The following is a 25,608-nucleotide window of genomic DNA, read 5'->3' on the forward strand; positions in this document are numbered from 1 at the left end:
AGTCATTGACTTAATAACAGCCACTGTTTTCTTTAATGGCTCCTTTGCCTAGGACGTGGCGTCTTGTTAACAATAAGGAGGCAGCATTTATACGTATCGCCAGGAGAGCAGTTTTTGTATTGTTTTGTTGTGCAGAACTATCGACCGTGGTATTCTCCTTCAACTCCCTGTGGGGTTGAGAGCGGAGCCCCCATTACATCGGCATGTGCTCCATTATCATTTCAATACGAGTATGACACACCGGCGTGCGGCGGAATGCTACGTTTCTATTTCCACTCCACAAACGATAGCAAACGCCGTATGCCCGGTGTGAGGTTTCCCCGACACCCTCCTCCTCCCCCCTCCCTTTGCCCTGCTGCGAGCGAAACAGCAACGCTAGCAACTAGCGTAATGTGCGCCGCAAGGCCTCGGCAGCACAGGACAGGCTAAGACTATAACCAGTTACATAATCGCCGCAATAAACACGTTCCGATTGTGCTCAACACACAGCAATTAACTCCCACTGACGATAACAAGAGTACGCAGCAACCCTTCGCCAGCTTCCAAGGGAAATAAAAGAGGGAGAGATCTAACTCTATACTTCATTCTCACACTTAAGGGCCATGCACTTTCCAAACGAAGAAACATATAATCATTGCGGCCCAGGGATATTTGACAGCCAACGTACATGGTGATTGTACAGTCTGGATCTTTGTTAAGTCATGGGGAATAATCAGTTTTAGGTTTTATTTTCAGCATCTTTTTTTAGATGCGCAAAACGGGCACTTGTTTTCATTTTAGAAAGCATTTTTTGGCCAAGTGTGAATTAATTTGTGAATTAGCGCTGAATTACATTAAACATATTTATTTGAGAATAATACTGTGATTATACGCTTCATACTGAACAATGAAACGTATAATCATTGCGCCTGGGGATATTTTATAGCCGACGTACATGGTGTTTGAACAGTCTGGATCTTTGTTAAGTCATGGGGAATAATCAGTTTTAGGTTTTATTTTCAGCATCTTTTTTTTATTTGTTGACTTATATTAAATATATTTATTTAAAATTAATATTGAGATTTATTTTTAATGTGAATCACTTTTAAAAGAAAACAAAAAACATGAAAAAATGGCATGCACAGCAGCATCACTTTGATTATATATTCTCTTTTCTAATTTCTGTCAAGAGGAGCTGCATTTGAAATGAGAGGACTGGCAGAAATCTGCATGATGTATTCAGCATCTAATGAGTGGCGGGGTGAATTGTAGGCACAGGGCATATGCAGTGCCCTGCGAAATCCCCTGTTATTGCTCTCGTAAGTACTTTCCGATGCAGATGTCATTATAATCATTATCATTTTTGCAGCCTGAGAGAGTCATCAATATTCCAACAAAGGTTCAAAGAGGGAGCGCGAACGAGTGCGAGGGAGAGAATATCAACAAAACAAACTATAATTCCCCGCTATTTCAATTACCCATCATTAGCTCGCATTTCCATCCCATTGCCATTCCCCCAGCAAAATCAAGGTCTCTCACACACATCCCCATTAGCTCTGATAAAAGCATGCCTGGTGTTTAGCAACAAAAGCAACTCGCTGCTCTGTTAGCTGACTATCACACTATGAGACCCAGGCGTTCTCTGACATTAACACACACACACTCACACACAAATACGAGCGTCAGACCACGCACCGGCGCTCAACTGGAGTCCTCAGCGAGAAATTCCCTTTCCTTTGTAGGTCAGGCTTAGATGCAGGCATATACTCAGATAGAAAATTTCATTAGAAACCCCCCCGACTGCCTTCGCCCCGGGTCTCACGACACTATATTGATTTTAATAGATACCAACTCACCCCCTCGTGATGCGAGAGCTCTTGTGTGGAAGAATAGCTACCAGGCAGTGTTAACAGCGGCCGCACAGCTCCATGAAGCAACACTCATGCACTCTCACACTGAATGGAAAAGGATAATTTCAAACAGTAAGGCAAGAAACAACAAAAAAAAACCACGCGCAAGGGGTAAGCACACAGAGAAAGAACGAGGGAAGGGAAAGGAGAGAGAGATAGGGAGGGGAGACAGAGAAAAAGTGTGTGAGAGAGAGAGAGAGAGAGAGAGAGAGAGAGAGAGAGAGAGAGATGGGAAATTAATAATCCCAGAGACAAGTCCCCTCTGTGTTATTCATCAGGCAGCTTTCTCGCAAGCTGCGGAGGAGCGGAGATATGCAGATGGGAGGGGCCAACGGCACACTCCATTGGTTCGCGTGCCTCATTCCTATACATTGCAGCCAATCCACTTTTTTTACTGTGCCGACTCGCCTTGGAGGTACAAATATACAGTAGCTGCCTTGCGGTATCACAGAGGGAAGAGAGGAGAGGATAAAAGACAAACGAGGAGCTAAAAAGTGGGGGGCAGAAGGAAGAGGAGGCAGATGAGGAGGAGGAGGAGGAAGGAGAGGGGCAGGCGCTGGATGAGGAACACTGCTTAGGGGCTCAGCAATGCTGCCTTCAGTTAATGCACTATTAACTTTATTTGAGCTGACTTCCCATTTGATCCTCTGCGGTGGGGTCACTCAATGGTGGGCAATTTCTTCCCAAATCACATCGTAATGAAATTGCTGCCTATTTCCCAAACCTATAATAATATATAAAAGAGAGAGAGGAAAAACACACACACACACACACACACACAAGTGAAATAATGCAGGTGATGTTGGCTGGCTGCCCTTGCTGTCAGACATTATAGGCAATTCCTTGCCTCCATTTTCCATGATACAATGAATACATTTCACAGCTCACTTGCTCTAAAGTGTGGGTGGAACAGCATAACAACCTACACCATGCGAGAGAATATCTAACACTTTCACCTCTCTCTTTTTCTCTGGCGTTGCAGTAAAGCGAAGCGAGTCTCCAAACCTCCACACTCAGCCAAGCTCATCAATTATTGAGGCTGCACATCGGCCCCACAAAATCTGATGCTTTAAATGTAGTTTTGTGTTACAGTCTGCAAGAGCGAAAAAGCTGATGCAGAGGAAAGGCTTATTTCGCTCCCGCGCGCAACCGTGCCGTCTCCACCAGCGCTACGTCGTGTTGAACGGTCTGTGGATTAAAACCGTCTGCCGCCTTTCAGATTTTGCCCTGCGACAAAAGACGATGGCCGTTGAGACAGTGGCTTCGCAAATGTTACTCTTATGATCACTTTATTTTACGGATGTGAAAAACTACTTTTAAAATATGAAGATATTTTGAAGAATGTTGGGGTACAAACAAAACACCTTTGACTCTCATTTGTATGGACAAAAAAGAGAAACATATTTCAAAATAAATGTCAAAATGTGCTCCACAGAAGAAAGTCATACAAGATAGGAACACTATGAGGGGTTTTAAAAGTTACTTAACACGATATCGTAAAAATACAAAACCTGTGGTGCAAAGCACATACACAAATAATAAACAAATAAATGAATAAATAAATATAAAAAAGCAGTTAAGCACAATAACCAATTTCAATTTACATGTGAATTGCTGTAGTAGCAGTGTTACAACATTTAAAAAATGGGTGGGTCATTAAGCAGCCAATTGTTACTGCTAATAATAATAGTAAATCAATTATTATTGATCTTATTATTAATAATAATGACATCCAATTTATTAATTGATGAACTGATTAAAGACGCATTAATCAATTTAGGATTTTACTCTGCATAAAATTATGAACAATGTTTATATTATTTGTTTCTGTAGTAATAATAATAATAATAATTATTATTATTCCCTTTATTTTAAGGTCCAATTATCGATATTAATTAACTATTATTAAAACTTCTAATTACTGCTTAGTAAGGTAATTGTTAAGTTCAGATATTGAGTAGGATTAGGGATGAAGAATATGATCATGCAGAATATGTGCTTTATAAGTACTTATAAATAGGCAATATGCTAGTAATAATCATGCTAATAAGCAACTAGTTAATAGTGAGAACTGGTCCCTATACTAAAGTGTTACAACTACAACAACAACCACAACAATTATAATAATAATAATAATAATAATACATTTATTATTATGGTGATGATGTTCAACCAAATCCATTGTTGGATGCTCAGGATTTGATCTTTAACATCAGTTCATGGTTTAAAAGCTAGTCAACTAGCTGGCCAATCGGACCTATCCTTAGCATATTTGAAGAGTAATTTCGAAGTGCACTAAAAGCAATCCCACCACACTCATAGAAGTGACGGGTTTATTGCCTTGTGTGCAGATTGGTTTAATCCAGACTGGGGCTGCTCATTTCAATGGCTGGATGTGCCACAGTAATTTCACATTTTGGCTGAGAAAGCGGCCACCACAGGGGGCTATGAACAGTCAGTTGGATGTGGCAAGGGGACAGTCATGTGAAATCGCAGACCGAATGTGAGCGGTGAGAGGCCAATCCTGGCTCGTTGTAATCAGCTAATTAAGCACTTCAGTCAGGCCGGCGAAGGCTGCCACATTTCCCTTTGTTATCAAATTCATTATTCGACGTTTCGGAAAAAAAAAGGAACGCACCATGAACAAGATGGACTAGAAGCTCATACAAAGTATGAGAGGGAGGTTAAGATGTGACATCTCTGTCTCTCGCTCTCTGTAACGTCTTGGGCCAGATCTGGAATCTGATACTCTCCGAACGCAAACACAAACTGCTCGGCTGATCTGCGGGATAATGGGAGCGTGGATGTGAATCAGTGGCATAACTGCGCCAGATAAACAGACGGTAATTACCATTGCCCTCTCTCTCACACCTCCAGTGCGCACACACAGGAAATAGGAAATGGGAAATGGGCTCGGGCGATAGCGAGCCACCTAGCCTCCTCACCTCATTCCCCACCAATTCAAACTAATCTACTTCTTGATTTCAGAGGGAAATCAACAAACATTCATTCCATTGAATCCTCGCTGCTCCACGTGGGGAAGGAGGGGGCTCGAAGAGTAAAAGCGAGCAATGGGAGCCCATTGAAAATGATTGTCTCATTCAGCCGCGACGCACATGGAGGCCTTTATCCAAACCTGGCTTGAAGCTCATCCAGAACTTTCTATCACATTACAAATGCTCAGCGCTGGAGTGCCTGAGATTAATCACAGGTTAAATGTGCCTTTATGTACACTGCATAGCCTGATAACAAGCAAAGCCAGACGGGGACCTTGGAATTAGCTAGTTTGGAAAGAAAAACAATGCTGGAAAACATGTCCAGATCCCATCAATATTCATGAAATATTTCTACTTTGTAGATTAAGTAGAGTGAAAAGACCATCCATAAGTGTTGTTTCACAAGGACAGCTCTGGGCGATGGCTGATGGTTCTCTCGTCGGCTCTTTTTCATCTCACTGGGCTAACGGAGATCCCTTCACTTTTATTTTCTGCCATTAAATTCAGTGATATAATTAAGGATAAGAGCAGTTGGGTACTACATCAATAGAAAATCAATTATACTGTCAAAACATAGATGTATGACCTGCAATCTGCGGTGAAAAACATCTGAAAAAATAAAATAATTTATTTTTTATTTTTTGAAGTTTAATCACAATTTTCGATCTGATCCTGAAAAGCTGTTTATCCGCTTCCGTGACATTCATATTTGTGACAACCATATCAAGTAATTCAGTGACAAACAAAATAAACAACGGCCAGAGCACGGCTCATACATTTGAAGCACTTTCCCTGAGGAAATCGACATCTAACATCCTTCTCGCTGAGGCAAAATTCAACAGACCACTGGTCTGAACAGACTGCACTGACAAAATGGCAGAAGCACACAAACAGGATTTCTTTAGCATTATCTCATGCCAAAGTGTAGCCGTTTTAATTGCGCTGATTATACCAGCATATTGTGAATTCCCCGCTGCCTCGTTGAGTTCAGACTCGAGAGGGCCTCGGGAGCAGTGCTGAAGGGCTCCTCAAGTCCTTGTTGAAATAATTTGAGGGTGAAGTTGTGACCTGGAGCACCTGAAGTACCTTTCAATCTACTGCGGCGAGCGCTACGCAAACAATACCTGCCTTCCAAGACTAATCTCAGCTCCCAATCACAAGGCTTTCCTGCACGGCTCCTTTCGACAGCCTTGCATCACCATCAACCTGACGACGTCCAAATTGCTCCACGTCCACCTGCGTTGCTCCCAAAACCCCCTTCGATGTAGTTTGTCATAAACGTGTCTGAAACGCTCTCAAATGACAGCATTTGGGAGTGTTTTTCTCCTCTTCTATCTGTTCACTGTTGGAGCTGTAATTGACTTTATGCTCCGTTCCCGATATCTTTGACACAGCTGATGTGAGCTCTCAGCGAAGGCTAGAGATATGTCATACAATCCAATCTCCCGCTCCACTCAGACCACAGTCACCATTTAATTAAAGCCAGCAACGAACACTTTATTTAATGGCCTGGCCCCTCCCCCTCTCCATGATGCCCACCCCTGGCTCCTCACACCTCACTGACCATCACACAAGCTCCTTCATCTAGTCCTACCTCAGTATAACCCTCTAAAAGCACCTTATATACAGTATATTTATAACTTATATATTTATAACTTATAACTTCATTTTCCTTATCTCCTTTACTCTAAATACATCCTTGTATGTACACAAAAATAGAAGTAAGATTTTTAAAATAAATTATTAATTAATGCAAGGATGCATTAAATGTATCAAAAGTGATTTCAAATAAATGCTTTTGAATCTTCTATTCATACAGTCAAAAAAAAACATGCATTATGGTTTCCACACATTGAAAACTGTGACATTGAAAACTGAAGTAACGGGTGCTCAAAATTAAGCTTTGAAATGACTGCATTCAAAATTACAGAATAATTAAAAAATATATTTAAAGAGAAAAAAATCTAGTCCTACCTCAGTATAACCCTCTAAAAGCACCTTATATACAGTATATTTATAACTTATATATTTATAACTTATAACTTCATTTTCCTTATCTCCTTTACTCTAAATACATCCTTGTATGTACACAAAAATAGAAGTAAGATTTTTAAAATAAATTATTAATTAATGCAAGGATGCATTAAATGTATCAAAAGTGATTTCAAATAAATGCTTTTGAATCTTCTATTCATACAGTCAAAAAAAAAACATGTATTATGGTTTCCACACATTGAAAACTGTGACATTGAAAACTGAAGTAACGGGTGCTCAAAATTAAGCTTTGAAATGACTGCATTCAAAATTACAGAATAATTAAAAAATATATTTAAAGAGAAAAATGTTATTTTAAATTGTGATAACATTTCACAATTACTTTTTTACTGAATTTTTATATGTGACCCTGGACCACAAAACCAGTCATAAGGGTCTTTTTTTAAATTAAGATTGATGAGCTTTCCATTGATGTATGGTTTGTTAGGATAGGACAATATTTGGCTGAGATACAACTATTTGAAAATCTGGAATCTGAGGGTGCAAAAAAATCAAAATATTGAAAGAAAATCGCCTTTAAAGTTGTCCAAAGGAAGTTCTTAGCAATGCATATAAGTTTTTATATATGATGATATATGAACATGATCTTTACATAATATCCTAATGATTTTTGGCATTTTTTTGTTTTTTTTGGCTATTGCTACAAATATGCCTGACCCGTGCTACTTAAGACTGGTTTTGTGGTCCAGGGTCACATATAATAAATATAGCATTTTGCAGGATTTCAATTAAATGCAGCCTTGGTGAGCAAATCTACAGTGTATATTTATGTTTTGCCTACAGCATAATACTAGACAAAAAGCGCAAATACTAAACTGACCTGCACTATTTAATAACACCGAAGCACATTTCAGTTAAAATATTTTGACAAAAATCAATAAAAACTGGTGTATTGTTAGGGGTCTCGCAGTTCTACCTGCTGGGCCACACTGTAATGTGCAAGCAAGGGGTAATATCTGTTTCTTTGGCAGGAAGATTATCCCTTAGTGAATCTGTCACTTCCCATTTCAGTTAACAAACTGTTGAGTAGGGTTCATCACACACTGAAAAAAAAAGCCCAGCTGAATACAAAGCAAAACCTACGGTCCTCCAAGCCATACAGGGGCCAAAAAAGCCGAAAGCTGAGGGACCCGATTCACTGCAATAAAAGACACGGGCTGTTTCGCCTGCGGACACAATCTGAGAATGTGGGCTAATGTGTTTTATAAACAAATGGCTTTTATATAGTGGAAAGTGGACAAAAACACAATGGCACTCTAGGTCTCTTGCTTTTGTGTCAAAAAGGCGATGGGGGTTAACTGGCTTTTGAGCAATGAGAGCACTTTGGTACATGTCATTTTGAAGGGGTTGCAGTTCACTCAAAATCTATCATCTGAGGCCGTTCTTTCTGAGGATGTGGATCAGCACACAGAAGATTTGATTTGACAGGGTCAGGAGGTTGTGCCTAGAGACATTAATAAACTCGCCAAGTCCCCGAGACTCCAGATTCACTTGACCCAACTGCTCCGCCGCTGATCCCAACAAACCTAGCAACAAAATGAAAGTTCAACAAACATTGAGTATATAGAGTTACATTTTTGCCAATTGTGCTGTGTCCTCGAAATCTGTTCATATTTTATCCTTGAATAATGTCAACACAGTCTTCTTTCATCTGTTCAATCTTGAACTCTTTCGCACAGATTTGATCAACATTTAACAATATAAAACATGATTAACAGCTGATAAAAAGTAGCTAAAAAGAAAAATCTATCTATCTATCTGCTTTGAAAAATGATAGCACACCTTTCTTCTTTCTCTAAAGAAGGTAAGGCAGTAACCAACCAACGAACCAAAACCCTATAAACATTTTAACTCACTTAGAAACGTGATAAAACACTCCAAACACCTTAGCAACAGCATAGCTAGGGTGACTATATGTCCTGTTTTTCCTGGACATGTCCAGGCTGGGATTTCTAAATTGCCTATAATGTCCGGGTTTGGGCTTTCTTTAATTTCATACCTGCTTAAGGTAATGTCTGAAAAGCAGTTTGACCAATAGTGTGCTGACATTGAATAATCAATCAATCGTGGCATGCGAGGAGGCGGGATCTACAGAGAACACTCAAAGCAATACAAATACAACTTTGAAATCCCGGCTAGAACATATCTGGGGAAAAAGAGGATGTATGGTCACCCTAAGCTTAGCAATAGTAAATTACTGGGAAATTATAGACACGATTCAAACCTTTGACTCCACGAGAGCAGTACAGTTGCTGTAGTATATGTGACCCTGGACCACAAAACCAGTCATAAGGGTCAATTTTTCGGAATTGAGATTTATACACCACATGAAAGCTGAACGAATAAGCTTTCCACCGATGTATGGTTTGTTAGGATAGGACAATATTTGGCCGAGATACAACTATTTGAAAATCTGGAATCTGAGGGTACAAAAAAATCTAAATATTGAGAAAATCGCTTTTAAAACCAGTTAAACTCTGCGGACCCGGATACAGGTCCAAAATCGCGTAAAAAATTGTTATGCTTCATTTACATAGCCTTCCTTATATGGTATCAGCCCATATATGGGTTCATTTGAAAGCTTGGAGTGTCTTCTTTACAAAGATTTTATATTCATAAAGCAGTAAAATTAAGCTTAGAATTGTATTCGTCCCACACACGAATTTCCGCCTAACCATTGCGAATAATTTTTACGAAGCGTCTGGAAACAGGCGCTCTTCATATCCAAAGCGCGCACAACCAGCGCGTCTGATGTTATACAGATCTGTGGTCGCTTGTGGACTGCAATTGGTCAGATTACAGTCTGTCAGCTCGGCGGCCATTTCAGAGCCGTGAAATTTGACACCTCTGCGTCACTAGCGGGGGAGAGGGGGGTCTTGCATCCGGGACTGTGCCTGTGGGGGTCTTCTGGTCTCTGTAGTTTTTTTTTGAATGTGTAGGCGAGATTCCCTCACGGAATGGATACTGCACACGCGGCTCGGATTATATCAATCTATGATAATCACATTACAAGTTATATATGGTGAAGAACATTCCGCGGCGCCGTATCCCAATACAGAATGCACATAAATGGAATGATATAAAGCTGGAGGATATGGATTCTATTTTAGATTGTGATAGACCAGATATATTTTATAATGTAGACAGTCTTGTGCATCCTGAAATAATTCAACTGATTGTAGAATAACACAATATGTGAAATTTGGTCCAATTCGCTTGTGCAATTTTGTATATTACTACTTAGAAAAACATAAAAATTAAACATAATTCAATTAATAATCAATTAAAGTGCGTATGGCACAAAGTAAAATAGGATTGTGGGGCTAATGTGTTTTATAAAGCCTGTTTTTGCGAAGGAAACTCAAAATTGCAAAATTAGACAATTCGACTCGCTTCAGATATAATGTAGTAACTCCTGTTTAGAAGCTGTTATTTGAAAGATTATTTTTTCTGGTACTTTTTTGGCATGTAGTGGCATCAAACAAAGTAAATTGTAGAGAGTTGGGCCTAATAGAACCTGAATTACAGAATTTCAAAAAAACAATTTGTTTTAAAACTCCAAAAGCGCCTATGTTTTTTTGTGTTTATTGTAATATTTGAAAAATATTTAATGTTATTTATAAAGAATTACACTCATATTTTGTAGTTCAAGGGGTTTTCTTTACAATGAAACCTTTTCCTCCATTGTATGTGTGTAGGGTAAACATTTGAATTTGAGTATGAAAAATTTTGGCAAAAATACCAAGAACGCCCCAGAGAATAAGTGTTAAAGTTGTCCAAATGAAGTTCTTAGCAATGCATATTACTAATCAAAAATTAAGTTTTGATATATTTACAGTAGGACATTTAGAAAATCTATAATTTTGACCCATACAATGTATTTTTGGCTATTGCTACAAACATACCTCAGCGACTTAAGACTGGTTTTGTGCTCCAGGGTCACATATTTGCTGCAGCTGCAGCACAGCTTTAACTGCGCTGTTTTTTTTTTTAATTCAATGAATTTCAGATGCCCTATATTCCAGTAACTCTTTGAATCATATGCTCAAAAAAAAGAAAAAAAAAATCCAGAATGCTTCATATAAATAAATTGAATCTTATCAATTACATTGGAGTGATTGCTTGGCAAGTTCTGAGACTACAGCAGAATTACACACTCTGGAATTCCAGTAAGACATGCCTGCTGGCCATTCACACATCTCCATAATAGGCCCGACCGTCTAACAGCCAAGATCAGTAGCACTCTTTTAAAAGGAACCACAAAGAAATGAGATCTGTGCAGAGGGACACTTATTACCAGCAAGTTGCTTATTCATGTATTTCTGTGATGCTTTAATTAAGGAAAGGATGCAGGAGATATATGATTGAGCGAAGAGAGAGAGAGAGTCAGGGAAAAACTGATTATGTGAGACACTCTGGGACTTTCTTCTTCCAAGCAACTGCAATATGACCGAAGGGATCACGTTAACCCACTTCTATCAGACGACTGTGGAGTCGGGCTTCAAATGAAAGGAGTCGAGATTTGCCGCCGTAAGAGGCTTCGTATGTGCCAGGAAACATGTAAATGCTAACACCACATGTAGTAGCCTAGTGCTTAGTGTTGAACAGCACAGACGTGATGTCTGCAATTAAGACGCCTCATTCAGAAGAATCAGAGAGACGGCCCTCGGGAGCGCTACATTAGGCCGGGGGCATCCAAAGTTCTTCTGTGCAGAATAATCGGGACATGTCATGTTTGGTTTACAGTGAACACATGAACTGATTCAAGTATACCTTGAATGCACCATAACTAGCATTTCTATCTTCTTTATTAATTTTTTATATATGAATTGATTACATTGAATACATTCAAAAACGCAATTCACACAGTATATATAAAATGACCTGAATACACCTCTTCTATGATTAACATGTTTTTTCTTTATGAATTAATTTATTAAAATATTTTGTTGGGTGGACATAGTAAAACCCTGATATCACAAAGAAGAAAACATATTTAAAGAAAGAAATTCTTGAAAAGAAAGACATAAGTTTGATATAATAATTTATTATTATTTCTTAAAAAAATTATATTGTAATAATAATAATATATTTCAATAATAACGTATTATAAATAGTAAACTAAGGTATATGATAGAGAAGACCTTAATTTGACAATGCATGGTTAGACCATGTCGTAAAACATTATGTGCTCCCACAAAATGAAAGAAAACATCAGAAATTCATGATTTTATGTAAAAATGGCTGATATTAGTAAAAGAAAATGAATAAAAAATAATAGAAGTAATGAAAACTGTGCATACTCGCATGGTTTCAAGGTTCAAGGAAGTTATGTTATTAAATTCAAACTTTTCTTTAAAATGTATGAAAGTTTTTTAAAAACTGAACACAAAAAAACATGAATGCAAGGACTACATATTTCTAAGAACTTGGCACAAGTCATAAACCAGATTTTTTCCTTTTCTTTATCATGGACACTCGCATATGTCATTGACCTACCTACAATACCGTCTGATCTCAACATCTCAAATGAATAATTTCGTTTGCTTGATCATTTTAACTGATAATCTAATCACAAGGATGAAAAACGAGTGCAGAACACCGGCATATGCTCGACTCATCCCTGGCTCTACAAACAATGCACTTTGGCAGCATCTGCTGGGGCCCGAAAAAATTACACAGGCTTTGACGCACAAAACAGGACACGGACCTGCTCATGTTCCAGCAGGATGTCCATCCGTCCACATATATACAAACCCAAACATGTTTATCTCATCTTCAGAGTGTGATAAATTGAATAATAATCTAATTTGCATTTTCAGACAGCTCCGGCAACCGGCAAGGATTTCGACTTTACAGATAATGACAATTATCTCAATTTCCTTTAATGTTTTAATTTCGAGCAGGCACTATTATGTGGGAACAGATAGGGTGAGCAATGATTAAAATAGCAACTTGTGTTGGTTTTGGAGCTTTGAAATGACTTGTCCTATCAGAGAGAATGCACATGGGAAGCGTCCCTCTCCATTGCTTTAATTCCCTGGTGTTTAGCATATTGTATGCCTATGGCTGGTAAATTAGTCACATCTGGAATAGCCTAATTAACAGATAGGAGCTTAACCTACTTATCAGAGCAAGCCACTTGGACTCCCCCCCCCCCTTTTGGTTAGAGGAACTTGCTTCCCAATTTGCTGATGATGGTCTTGTTTTTTTTTTTTTTTTAAATGAACACCACCCGCCTCCCTCCGTGCTTCACAGTGACTCATTTCCCGGCTAAAAGCGTGCAGATGATGTCAAGGTGTCAAGAAGCGTGGCTGACAGCCCAACATTACCAAACAATTGGCCGGGGTCAACGTAAAAACAATACTGCGCTCTCAGACCCTCCATTACAGAAATGGAAAAATTCTGTCAGCCCTGAATTTAATGTTATTTGCAAATGATACAGTACTTAACTACCCTCTTCTGCCATCTCTCCACCTCTTTCAGCCCCTCTGCTCATTTCTCTCCTTCCTCTCAAGCACAATTAAAGGTAAATAGGCAATAAAGGAATTGCTTTAAGTATTAACGCAAGAGTTTCCCCCATCTTTTACGGTTTAATGGTAAACATGGCTTTTGTACCACAATTTCCACTAATGTAATCTAATAGCTGTTCTAGGAGACCCCGGTATCACATTATTGATATCTGCAGGATGAAAGCAATTTTTCATTTAATGCATGAGGGGAAGAAAAAAAACACGGTTCCTGTGCTAGCTAGGCTGTATAATGGAAACGGAGGAAATAAAATCATTCATGCCTCTTATGACAGTGTTACGTTTTTAAAACCTTCAATAAAAGCATGGCCTTTCCGATTCGCCCTAATTAATCATCGGCAACCCTTTAAGCATCGTGGGGACAGGGCGGACGATCTCTGCTATAAATTTGAGAAATACCGTCTTACACGATAAGACCACTGCACCGGTTTCAATCCCTTTTGTACGCATCCGCCCTTAAAAAATATTTCCACAGCTAACAGCCGAGCATATTAGAAAATAAAATACAATTCTGCCACCTAACACTTCAATTTAGCCCGCTCCAACTGCTGAAGCCATCAGCCCGCTGGCCTGCCTGCCTGCCATGATGGAGAATCCCCCAAATATCACTTAACTGATCTGAGCCAGACACGTAATGCTCATGCACTCTCCCCCACTGCATTACCGACACACACTCTCTCTCTCTGCAGTGCGTTCCGCTCACACACACAATCTCATTTTAATTGACTGCATTGTCTGGGCCGAGGCTGCGGGGAGCGCCTCCACCCTCCTCTCTCCACCCTGCCGCTTTGAGGAGTATTTACAATCCGATAATCTTCAAGCTCCTCACCACATCTATTACACTGCAGAAGCACAGACGTGGAGAAACCGGTGCCTTTAAAGGGATAGTTCACCCAAAAATGAAAATACACTTATCATTTACTCACCTTCATGTTGTTTCAAACCTGTTTGACTTTCGTTCTTCTGTGGAGCACAAAAGGAGATATTTTATAGAATGTGCTGGCCACTCTTTTCATGCAATAAAAATAATAAATGGGAACAGGTGCATTTGAGCTTCGAAATGAATTCAAGTGATCCACATGACTTAAAGATTACATGTAAGCCTTCTGTAGAATTGTGATTTTGCGTTTTGTGTGATGAACAGATTGAAATTTCGGTTTTGAAAAGCCAATATTCACTGAAAATCTTACAATCCACTCCTAGCTCTTATTGGTGTGTTCATAAGATAAGATATCACATTTGTAAATGTTAAATCACCCTTTTGAGTCCGATATTTTCAATGAACCAGTTCATCCAAGTCACAAATGAATTGGTTCATCCAAGTCACAAATAAATCACTTAACCTGACTCTGTTTTGATTCATTTGCATATGAGAACAGCTCTCTGGGGATTGTCAGTACATAACAACTTAAATTTCAATCTGTTGCTCACCCAAAGCTATCATATGATTTCCCAAGACTATATAAGCTCTACTTAAAAGGTACAGTTTTCATGAGGAAAAAAAAGACCTGTACACTGTCAGACAAAAAAAGGGCAAAACTGTACTCTTGTCACTGGGGTACCATCATTAATGGGACAACTTTGTACTTTATCTACCCCTAAAAGGTGTGTATTAATACCTTAGAACAGTAATATGTACCCTTAAGGTACTTCTATGAAGCATTTAGGGGTAAATAGGTGCGAACACATCCCTTCAAGGGTGCAATGTTCGGATAATTTTTTTCTGAGAGTGTAACTACTGCAAGAAAACATAAAAGTAAGTAAATAAATACACAATTTAAACTTTTGGGTGAAATGTTACCTCAACAGAGTTTGGGTTTTAGCGTGGGCCTAGAACCCAGGCACCAACAGGAAGTCACGCACCTGCCCTTTGTCTCGACTACGCTCGTTCTCAGTGTCTCCCGCCTTCTTACTGCTGAGGTATGGAGCTGGCATAGCAATCTCCCTGCATCGCCATCCTTCACCACATCAAATGATCATTTAGCACGGCCCCCTCTCCGTGATTGATTGACTCAGCCCACGCCTAAATCACCCTCATAAAACTGGTATTGTGACAATGCTGGGAGTGTGACAGGTTAAGGAATCGTATTGATTCACAACTGCAGTCCTGCGGTGTGACTGAGGCACGTCAGTAGCGAAGGGGAGCCTGCAGAAAGAGGCGCCAGCTTCGATAACGCTGTTGATTTTCAATACACAAAGAACAAGAGAATATGCTAAAACTGGTGCTTTCAAAGTTGATTCGAGAATCGAGCTTGAAGTGTCACTAACAGGTTTAAGAGAGGTCTCAGAAGAGTGCCGCTAAATGAACAGTAATGCTTCTAGGACCGACTCAGACCTCCATTTTCTCTCCTCAAATGTAGTGCGCTGCCATTCAAAGTGAGCTCATTCAGGACACGCTTTTAAAACGTGTCCTCGTGGACTGTTCATGTGTCAACAGTCCTCTAGCATTAAAGGAAAGCTTCCCTGACATAAGAAGGCCTTGGGGTACGTCCCAGCCCAAAAAGTCAGTCATTTTTTGCTGCAGCATGGGAAATAACACAGAGAATTAGCCAGTTGTGAAGAAACGCTCTTTGTTTCAGGTATTTTACAGAGGTGGCATGTCCCGTGTCAGTCCTCACAAATCGACAGTGGGCTCCAGACAAATCACAGCCAGCCGAGGCAATATATGAGACTTCAGCCCCTTGAACAAGACTGCTGAAATCAGCAGCTTTACAGGGTCAGTCCTCCAACCATCCTCCCTCCCTCCCTCCTTCTCTCTCGCTCCCTATTTTTTTTCTTTACCTCACTGCCGAGACGCCAAAGCAATCAATCTTAACTAGAGCCATTCCTTCTCTGGAGTGAAGGGTGCCATTTGTTTTCTTCCGTTGGGATGCTACACTTTCCCTGGAATATCTCTCCTGTGCCGATCTTTTACATATTCCTTCATTATTGGTTTATGATTATAATAAGAGCTCTAATGTTCCTGATGCCCGAGACATTCCCTTCGGTTTGCAGTCTGAATACTGATAGTGATTTTACCTCAGAGGAATTTAATAATGATTTACGGCATACATTTTCTTTCCTTTTTTGTTTTTCTGGTGATTTTGTGCCATTGAAATTAAAAGCTTTTCAAAGAGATTATTTGGTCTGTGACAAAAATACTGAACGTATTCAAACAGGTTTCCTAAACACTCCCCCGTCTGCCATTGGTTGACTAAAGAGATAGCCCCGCCTCCACACTCAGCCCATTTGTTGAGCCGCTGTTGCCGTGTTGGGCTGGTCAGAATGCTTAAACAAACTGAGCATTGTTTTGAAAACATCACAGAGACAAACTGTTCCCACTTTTCATGAGAAATCAGTCTGGATTTCGTATAGCTGTCTTGACACATTAAACCTGATAGGAGAAAGTGCTTTAAAAATTACACACTCCAGCCTCAAATTTCTCTAAAAGTTAATTCCTGCATTCTTGGAGTGTGTCTGAATGGCCTAATGATGATTTAGTAACTGAGACCACATTCATTCCTGGTCATATTTCACCACAGAGTTTGACACAATCTGAATGAAATATTTTTCCATTATAGCCACTGAAGAAGAAATGCAGAAATACTCCACATTTGATCTGTGGGGGTACTTTTGCATTAGTGACTTCTGAGCTTTTAAAACATGTTCAATTGGCTGTGGGTTATTATTCTTCAAACCGAGGACCATCACTTAGAGCGAAGAATCAAAATATGAAAATTAAGGAAGAAACCACAACTAGGAGAGACACATTATTTGTCAAACACCCGGACACACACTCTACAGTCAAAAAAAAAAAAAAAAAAAAAAGGGAGAGAGAAGGGTGCGGGAGAGTGAAATATTGTGTGAGAGAGATTCCTTTCATTAATCCATGAATGTAATTACTGTATAAACAGCCCATTCCTCTGATTGATGTCCCTCAGCCATGTTTCATTTACTTCAGCATGTTCTCATATTTGAGTGAAATAAACAAGCATATTCCCACAGGAGTCATTTACATCTCACCCCTCTCATCAAACACATTAAAAGGCAGCTGAACCCTGCTCCATTTCGCCAACATTTCCGGTCTGCCCATAAGAGTCGGGACATTGAGGCATCTGAAGACAGAGTGACGGGTGGTGAAATGGGCCATAGATTATACATTAAATAAAAAAAAAAGATGATGGATGTTGAGAGAAGTCATTTAAATCCACCTCAGCTGCTTGTGCTGTGGAGACGCCTGGAGAGGTTCAATCATTCCGGCAATTCTACAAATAGCTTTTCACTCAATGAAGCACGCAAGAGTTGGACCTTGTTTCAAAAATACACCGAATGTGAATGGAAGAGAAATGACCTTCCTGAAAATTCACGAGACAAATCAGTCAGGTCGTTCACACGTTTCACAAAAATAAGCCTTATGATCAGCCTTATGTTCATGAATAATTGTAATAATAATTATGATAGATGATTATGATGTTATGATTACACCTTTAAACACACGATCAGCACACATTATAATGAGTTACATCAGGGGTGACAAACACATGGCCTGTCAGAGTTTGCAGGATGTTTATAGAGGAATATTTATGTGAATTTATCACATGCATGATATATGCATAATTTTCCATTTTTAGCTACAGCATGATCAGCTCTACAAGGACATTTATTAGCAGTAAACAGTGAAGTTCACAATTGTTTCCAACTCCCCACAGAATAAGAAGCCTATAATTAAAATGAGCCATACTGTGTCTTTTAAGGCCTAATTCTAGAGCAGCGAGTGGTTTTTCCTTTTCTCGTCAATATTGTTTTAATATATATACCTAAAGGTCTCTGGTCTCTGGTGAATGAAATTAGTTAATTCCATGTGCTTCCTTTTGTTTCATCACAATATTGGTTATTAATGCAACAAAGTTGATTTTAGACATTATTAGCATTAGAAAATGTGTGTGCTCTGACTGAATACACCATTTTTGACAAAAAATAAAATAAAAATAGAGGCCTGCATAAAGTTTAGGTATTTAGTTACCCATATAACTGGTAAGAATAATGCATCAATAACTGTGGTTACAATTATTTTGGAAAATATATAATCATCATGTGGGGACTATTAATACCTTAAAAATATTATATCAGTCAGCATCATATAAGCTGACTTCAGGTAGAGTGTGATCAAAATGTATTCTTGCACTGTTTTGTGTAAATGTTGTCCACTAAAACTTCTTTACAGTAAAAAAAAAAAGAAAAAAGAAGATGAACAGATGAATAGACTCACTGCTTAAAACAAAAACCATTCCCACAAATCATTTCAGTTGTGACTATGACATACTGCTTCACCACCGACAAAACAATGGTCTGAAAATATGGCATTTGCCACTCTGTGCATCATGGGATGCACTTGCAGGTCTCCATCACCACCATGGACAGTTGCTGTTGGGGGGACTGAATGATAAATCTGGATTTGTTTGGCCTTAAGGCCTTCCCAGGGCATTCCCCAGTTTGTCTGGAGCATAAAGGTTATTTCCACCAGACCGACAACTCCCTGTCATAAATCCCCACGCAACAAGCCGAGGCCCCAGTACATGCACACATATTCAGACATCATATTTGACTTAAATCCCTCTGCTATTTGTTTGGTTTGACACTGGTGACACTTTGATTAATCTAATTTGCTCGCTTGCGTTTACAGCTTCGGCGGCAATGAATCTCTATTTTATATGGTCAATCGCTGGCATTTCCCTTCAGACCGGACTCGGCGAGGGAAGGGGGGTTGTTGAGTGCCTCAGCCTTTCTGAGAGTCAGCCTTCTGTCCATTCTGTCCTGCCTAAATTATGAAGCACTTTAATTAAATTAAACCCTACACAAGCACTTAGACCAACTGCCAGCTACTGAGAGATTTTCTTTCCGAAAAACAGCACATTCGTGAAGACTTTCCAATCATGTTTGGCACACTGAAACTAGAGCGGAACGATATAGCAAATATTCACGATATGATAGTGATTTTGCGATTGAAATAAAATGAAGCAACAATGTGAATATCGCAGTGTTTAAATGAATAAGCTGTTTATTTGGCCATTATGGGCCAGATTTACTAAACAGTGGTTTAGCATTAGAGCGCAATTCCATAAAAGCGCCAATCGGAGTGGAAAATTCTGCATGTGCACATTAAAAACATTGATGCAGCCAGATAATCTCCATAATGACCAGCGCAATCTACCAAGAGCAGCGCAAATTAGTGCCTGCTTTCAGACATGCTTTTTTGGGCCGTTAAATAATGGCGCAAATACCAGTAATTTGACGAGTGCAAACGTTAGTAAATCGCATCGCGTGATTCATTTTAATATTCATATTCAAAAAGGTCAGGTGCAAAAATAACTGTGTCCACGCCTTTTCAGAGCGAATTCTTCACTGTGTCTTTAGTAAATCCTTACAGTACTATTTTAACGCCAAAAGACAGTTTGCGCTGGCACAAGCTGTTAGTAAATCGATCCCTACGTATCCTGTGTCTCTACATTCATGTCAACGTTTTTTTTTTTTTTTTAAAGAAATAATACTTTTATTCTGCAAGGATGCATTAACTTAATTATTTAAAAAAGACAGTAAAGACATTTATAAATATAAGGATATCTATTAGGCCTACACGCAAAATGCTGTTCTTTTAAACTTTCTAATCATCAACAAGCCTGAAAAGCAGTGTGGCTAACATTGTCTAGGTTATTTATTTTTATTGTAATTGGCTCTTTTAAATATAACGGAAGCTTCATTTCAACCAAACCAATTAAATCCAAATCAGCAATATTTATATACATATTTTAATTAAACACTTTAAAATATGACAAATGTCACACTGGCACAAAAAAACATTATTTAAATATCAAGACATATCACAGTCACAGAAAGGTGAAAAGTGCTTTTTTGAGATCTGAAATTAAAATGATTGCCATACGCTCCTCTATGATTCATTTATATTCATATGACAACAACTTGTCGCACTTACATACGGCAGTCTAGTATTTTCCATATTACTGTACATCTTGTGTATCTTTTTTTCATTCTCCACTGCCACCACTGGTCAATGGAGAGAGCAAGTTACCGTCTTTTCCAGCGGTACTTTGACAGATGATGATGGCACGCTGTAACTTAGGAAAAGAATATGCGCCGCAGTTGATGGAGAACAGCGCTTTATGGGATGAGTACAGGGCCTTATGGGAGACTGAGGCTAACTGCACTACTCTCGCTGGAAAATGCCTCTCACAACGTCTGAGTGACAGCGCTGCGCCTAGCAGATCCTCGCTGAATGAGTGACTGCTTCTCCTCAGGCCATTTTACTGACCTGGGAAGGGGAGGGAGAAAAAAAAAAACCTGTCGCAGCTCACACAGTCTCCAGAATAAATGGAGGTATTAAGCTTGATAACTAAAACCGCACATTTGATCCTGCCATCCTCAGCATTTTTCCACATAATTCTGGGCAGTTGAAAAGCATTTTGTGAAAGCTGCCGAGGTTAGCAATTCTGACTCCAGGGTTTCAGCGCAGATAACAAGCCGGTCAATATTCAAAAAAGGGGAATTTAATTGGCTCTCCCCCTGTCCTCCCCCTTCTCGAGCCGTTACCTGCCAGAGTGCCAAGGGGGGCTCGTGGCGAAACGTATTAGCATGGCTCTCTATTAGCCTGCCTGGCATTAGGAAGCAGTGCTTTTCAACAACACAGCTCATTTGCTTTGCTCTTTCTCAGCGGCTTACACAACACGTTTGCTTTTGTTTTTGCGCTTTAGGAGCCCGATCAACCCATAGCGGCAATTTTGGCCAACGAAACGCACAGCTTGGCCGGCGGTTGCGGCAAGGCCACCAAACCCATATTAGATTACAATGGACAGAGAGACTGTGGAATTGCATATGCCACAATAGAAACTAACAGTTATTTCAGGTTTCTCATTCCAAAATCCTGCTCAGGGAGATGATCTCTAGTGAGACGCATATGACTCATCAGGTGGAAAATAACTCCACTCATTCCAACACTTACTCTGCAACAATAATATTTATGTATCTATAACAGCAATCGTCAATTCATTAAATGGAAGAAAACCCCTCTCAGTTGGCGCTATCATTGGCGATTAACAAAAGGGAAATGCTGAGCAGATGATTACGCTGCTCGGTGTCACCATTTGGAGTGTAAAAGCGAGAGGGAGGGAGGTTAAACCTCAGTCAGATGTCACTTTCTCACAGCAACCTTTGGCCCGGAGTGGCTTTTCATCTCGCTGTGAGCTCTCACAATCCCTGAAGTGCCTCATCTTCAACTGCATCACAATTACCCCAAGGTGTCTCCTCTTTTTCTTCTCTCTCTCTGCTCTTCCTACCTCCCTTCCCCTCTCCTCCTCCTCTTTTCTCTGTTCCTTTCCTCTCCTCTCCTGATCCTCTGAATTACTATTCTCTGTCATGTCATCGAGCCGGTGGAAAGCTACAGCACATGCATTATCATAGATTCATGATGAAAGCTCTCTGAATGCAGGGGATTTAGGGGAAAAAATAGATTTTGACATCTGACAGTCATGTTAGAACTTTTGCTAATCAAAATTATTTTACTCATATCCATACTGAATATAGCACATGACAATGACAGCAACAAACTAAGGTTAGATAGATAGATAGATAGATAGATAGATTTGTATATTGCGTTGGTCGATATGTAAATGAGATGTTGCGTCTGGGTTCTTTCATTTGTGCATTGTCAGTAAATCACCTGCAGAAGTTTTGGAATTGCGCTCTCGTGCTAATTTGCCGTTTAGTAAATCTGGCCCTATGTCTTTGCTGTTACTTTTTATCAATTTTATTCGTCCTTGCTGACTAATTTTTTTTCACTGATAAAAAAATACACACACACACACACACACACACACATATATATATATATATATATATATATATATGCATTTTGTAAATTATTACTTCCAAATGAATTATGATCTTTTGAATTAATTCAGATGAATATTTCTGATTAATTTACTTAATGTTCATTATCAAATCCTTTTCAAAGCAAATATTTACACCTCTAGCAAATAGACACACTTAAATAAAATATCCTACATACCACAATGCTACAGTGCGTAGCATGCGGTGCAATAGCAGATATTTCTGGTCAGCAACACAGCAGATGTCACTATGTGTACCGGCTTTGCTTGACATGGTGCAATTTCCCATAACCCTGTCAGGACAATTACACCAGGCCCCAGCAGGAGCACGGCTACTCACAGATACAAGCAACCACTCTGAGTACATCAGAGAGAGAGAGAGAGAGAGGGATGAGAAAAGGGCTTGAGAAATGAAACCTCCAAGTCAAACAGAGAGGATGAGATGGGTTGATCTAAAGACCTAAAGGCTAGTACAACACATAGAGGGGCTGTACTCCGCAGTGAGACATACACCCTCGTTCTCTCTTCCCCCTCCTCCTCCTCCTCTATCCTGCACCTGGGACCAGTGGGGCTGTGCAGTCATCTCCTCTCTCTCTCTCGCTCTCTGTACTCTCCTGAGCAGCAGGCTCTTAACCAGGCCAGGAAAAAAGCCCACAGAGACCCGACAGCTGGAGCCTGTCTCTCCTGAATGTGCCATAACACTGGAGTCCTATCCTGAGGTGTTCAGCCCCCCCCATCTCTGATATGGATGAGAACATGAAGATTGACATGACCCAGAGGTCAGATCACGTTAGATTGATGTGACAAAGAAAAGCAGGGGGAAGGGCATATGTGTCCATGTGTGCGCGTGTTTTCGAGACAACGAGACCACCGACTGTAAGTTGAATAATCATTGAGTGACATGTTGTACGCATGGGACTGCTGTTTAGAATGGTTGCGGCCCAAATGTAAATTACGGTGGGGTTTGGGGGCCCCTGACCTCACTGATTAAGGTTCAGATTTATTTTAATAATGTATTAGTAAAAGCAGAAATTAACATTATGATTAATAATGCTGTAGAAATACTATTCATTGTTAGTTCATGTTAACGATAACAAATGAAACCTTACTGTTAAATGTTACCAAAAATGGATATTCATCATTTATTAAAGATTAAATTCCATTTCCAAAGTGTTTAAAACACAAAAACACACACACAAAACAATTTCAAGGGTCATGGGTTAATAAATATGTTACACAACAAAATAAGTTTGATTCATTGCGGCAATTAAATATTTAATAGATTTTAAAACAAAAATCACTAATATTGGCAGATAATCAATATACCAAAAACTTGCACCTATCTGTTACTGATATTAAGAAGCTATGACCAAAGTTGGAATACAAGTTGGACTGTAACTGTTTGGGATACATAAGATGAACCTCAATAGAAAGTTCCCTAAAAATAACTTCTAACACATAAGACAGAAAGGACAGAATTTTTTCTTCAAAAAGCTGACCCCCAGAAAGTCATTTTATCGTATGAAACACACTGGCCGTGACTACAACAACCATGAGGACTTTTTACAGTTTTTGAGATGTACCATATTAATTGTTGCTCTTAGCAGTATTTCATCAATATGCAGTGGTATGAAGAGGGTAGGTTTTCGACATTGGTTCGCGGGACCCTGCATCCAGTTAAAAATGATTAATGATACACGGTGAAACAGAACTCCAAATGTATGCAGCATATTACAGCAACTTACAAATGCAGGACATGTTTCCCTGCTTAACTACTGACTAGTAGCCTGGTAATTTGTTTTTCGCGCAGCTCCACAGTGTTATTAAATTATCTCATATTAGCCAATATTTAAGTGCGCTCCCTCAAGCAATTTGCAGAAATCAGGAAAGAGCGAGCATAGCCCTAATCAAGGTTGCATAAACAAATGCTAATTTTGAGGCTGAACTATGGCAAGGTATAAGCCAAGCAAACATCTGTTAACATGCCTAATTTGTAAGCATATTAAACAGGGAGAGTATCATCAAGAACAATCCATCATTTTGGCAACAAACAAATGTTTACTCAATTAAAACCATTCATCTGAGATTTCAATAGGCTGGGCACAAAAAAAAAAAAACGGAAAGGAAATGTATATTTCATTTGAGAAAACACTGCTGGAGTTGTTCAGCTCCAAAGAGCTGCATTTGTTTGGGGATTACAGAATCATTACAAATCTCAGATTGTAATGATTCAGTATGTTTAAAAACGAAGGATATTCAATACTACTCTATGTGTCACTTTACCAACAATAGCTCATATTCACTGCCACCAGTAGTGAGGATTAACCTACCCACTCACACTGTAATACTTCCTGTGTATGGCTCTGTATTCATCCACACCAACTCCCTCCTTCTTCCTTTCTCTCTTTTTTCTCTCATCAAACTTTCTATAAAATATAGTGCATAGGGAGATATGCGACTTGCCCCAGAAAACAGCTCCAAACAGGGCTAATCCATTGTGAGCATTCCCGATCACTCAAAACAAAAGATCCAAGAATAAACTACTTTAACTGGCAAAGCATTTATTCTGCACTGAAGATGCTGGTCCTCTGGTGAAGCGCGAATGGGTGAAAATGACATTTCTGTGCCAAGCCTTTTATCCGTACTGTGCCTAAATCTCAATATTTGTTTTTAGCTAGCCTACTTTTATTGAGAGCTTGAAAAGGTCAATAGGCTCTCATTAGATCCATCTGTGGAGAACAGTTGCATAATGCACCAACAATACAAACGCTGTACCCCACATTTGTTTTTAATCATCGGGTTCTGATAGGCAATAATGCCTGTCAAAGAAAAATAGATGGTGAAAACATAGATACTTTGGCTCAGGTTCAGAAATGCCTCTTTCAGTTCCTCCGACTGGAGAAAGAAGAGGAACGCTGTGCTGCATATTGAACAGGACTACAGGTACGCAGTCGCATCTTGGTGCAGACTGAGAGTGTGGCATGGAGAGACAGATGCCTTGTGCTTGTGGGAGAAATGGTCCCAACCGGGTCATTTTATCCCTCTGCATTTGGCTGGACATGCAAAATTGAGCTCTTACTTTCATAAAACAATATTTTGTTTTCATACTACAGCACCTCAAGACCTCCTTGCAACCCTGTAGGTTCATAAAGCACACTGAATTTTTTTTTTGTGGTGTTGTAAAATATATTAAATTAATCATCATGAATTCTACTATTAAAAATCAAGGAGAACAACAATTTTCTAAGTAAAATGTACA

General features: G+C 39.4%; 1 protein-coding gene across 6 annotated transcripts in view; it reads right to left on the minus strand.

Annotated features, from left to right (window-relative positions):
* The window catches only part of LOC107568067 (RNA binding protein fox-1 homolog 1-like), a 280,788-nt gene that overhangs the window by 79,234 nt on the left and 175,946 nt on the right, over positions 1-25,608 (minus strand). Inside the window, exon 1 of one of the 6 annotated variants that reach the window (XM_016253955.1) lies at positions 1,836-2,047. The exons of the other annotated variants lie outside the window; for them this stretch is intronic. The gene's annotated coding sequence lies outside the window, so the exon portion shown is untranslated. Of the gene's footprint in view, positions 1-1,835; positions 2,048-25,608 lie in introns of those variants that run through there. 6 annotated transcript variants of the gene reach the window in all.

The sequence above is a fragment of the Sinocyclocheilus grahami genome, unplaced genomic scaffold (genome assembly GCF_001515645.1).
Source record: "Sinocyclocheilus grahami isolate Dianchi unplaced genomic scaffold, SAMN03320097.WGS_v1.1 scaffold27.1, whole genome shotgun sequence".
Classification (NCBI taxonomy): Eukaryota; Metazoa; Chordata; class Actinopteri; order Cypriniformes; family Cyprinidae; genus Sinocyclocheilus; species Sinocyclocheilus grahami.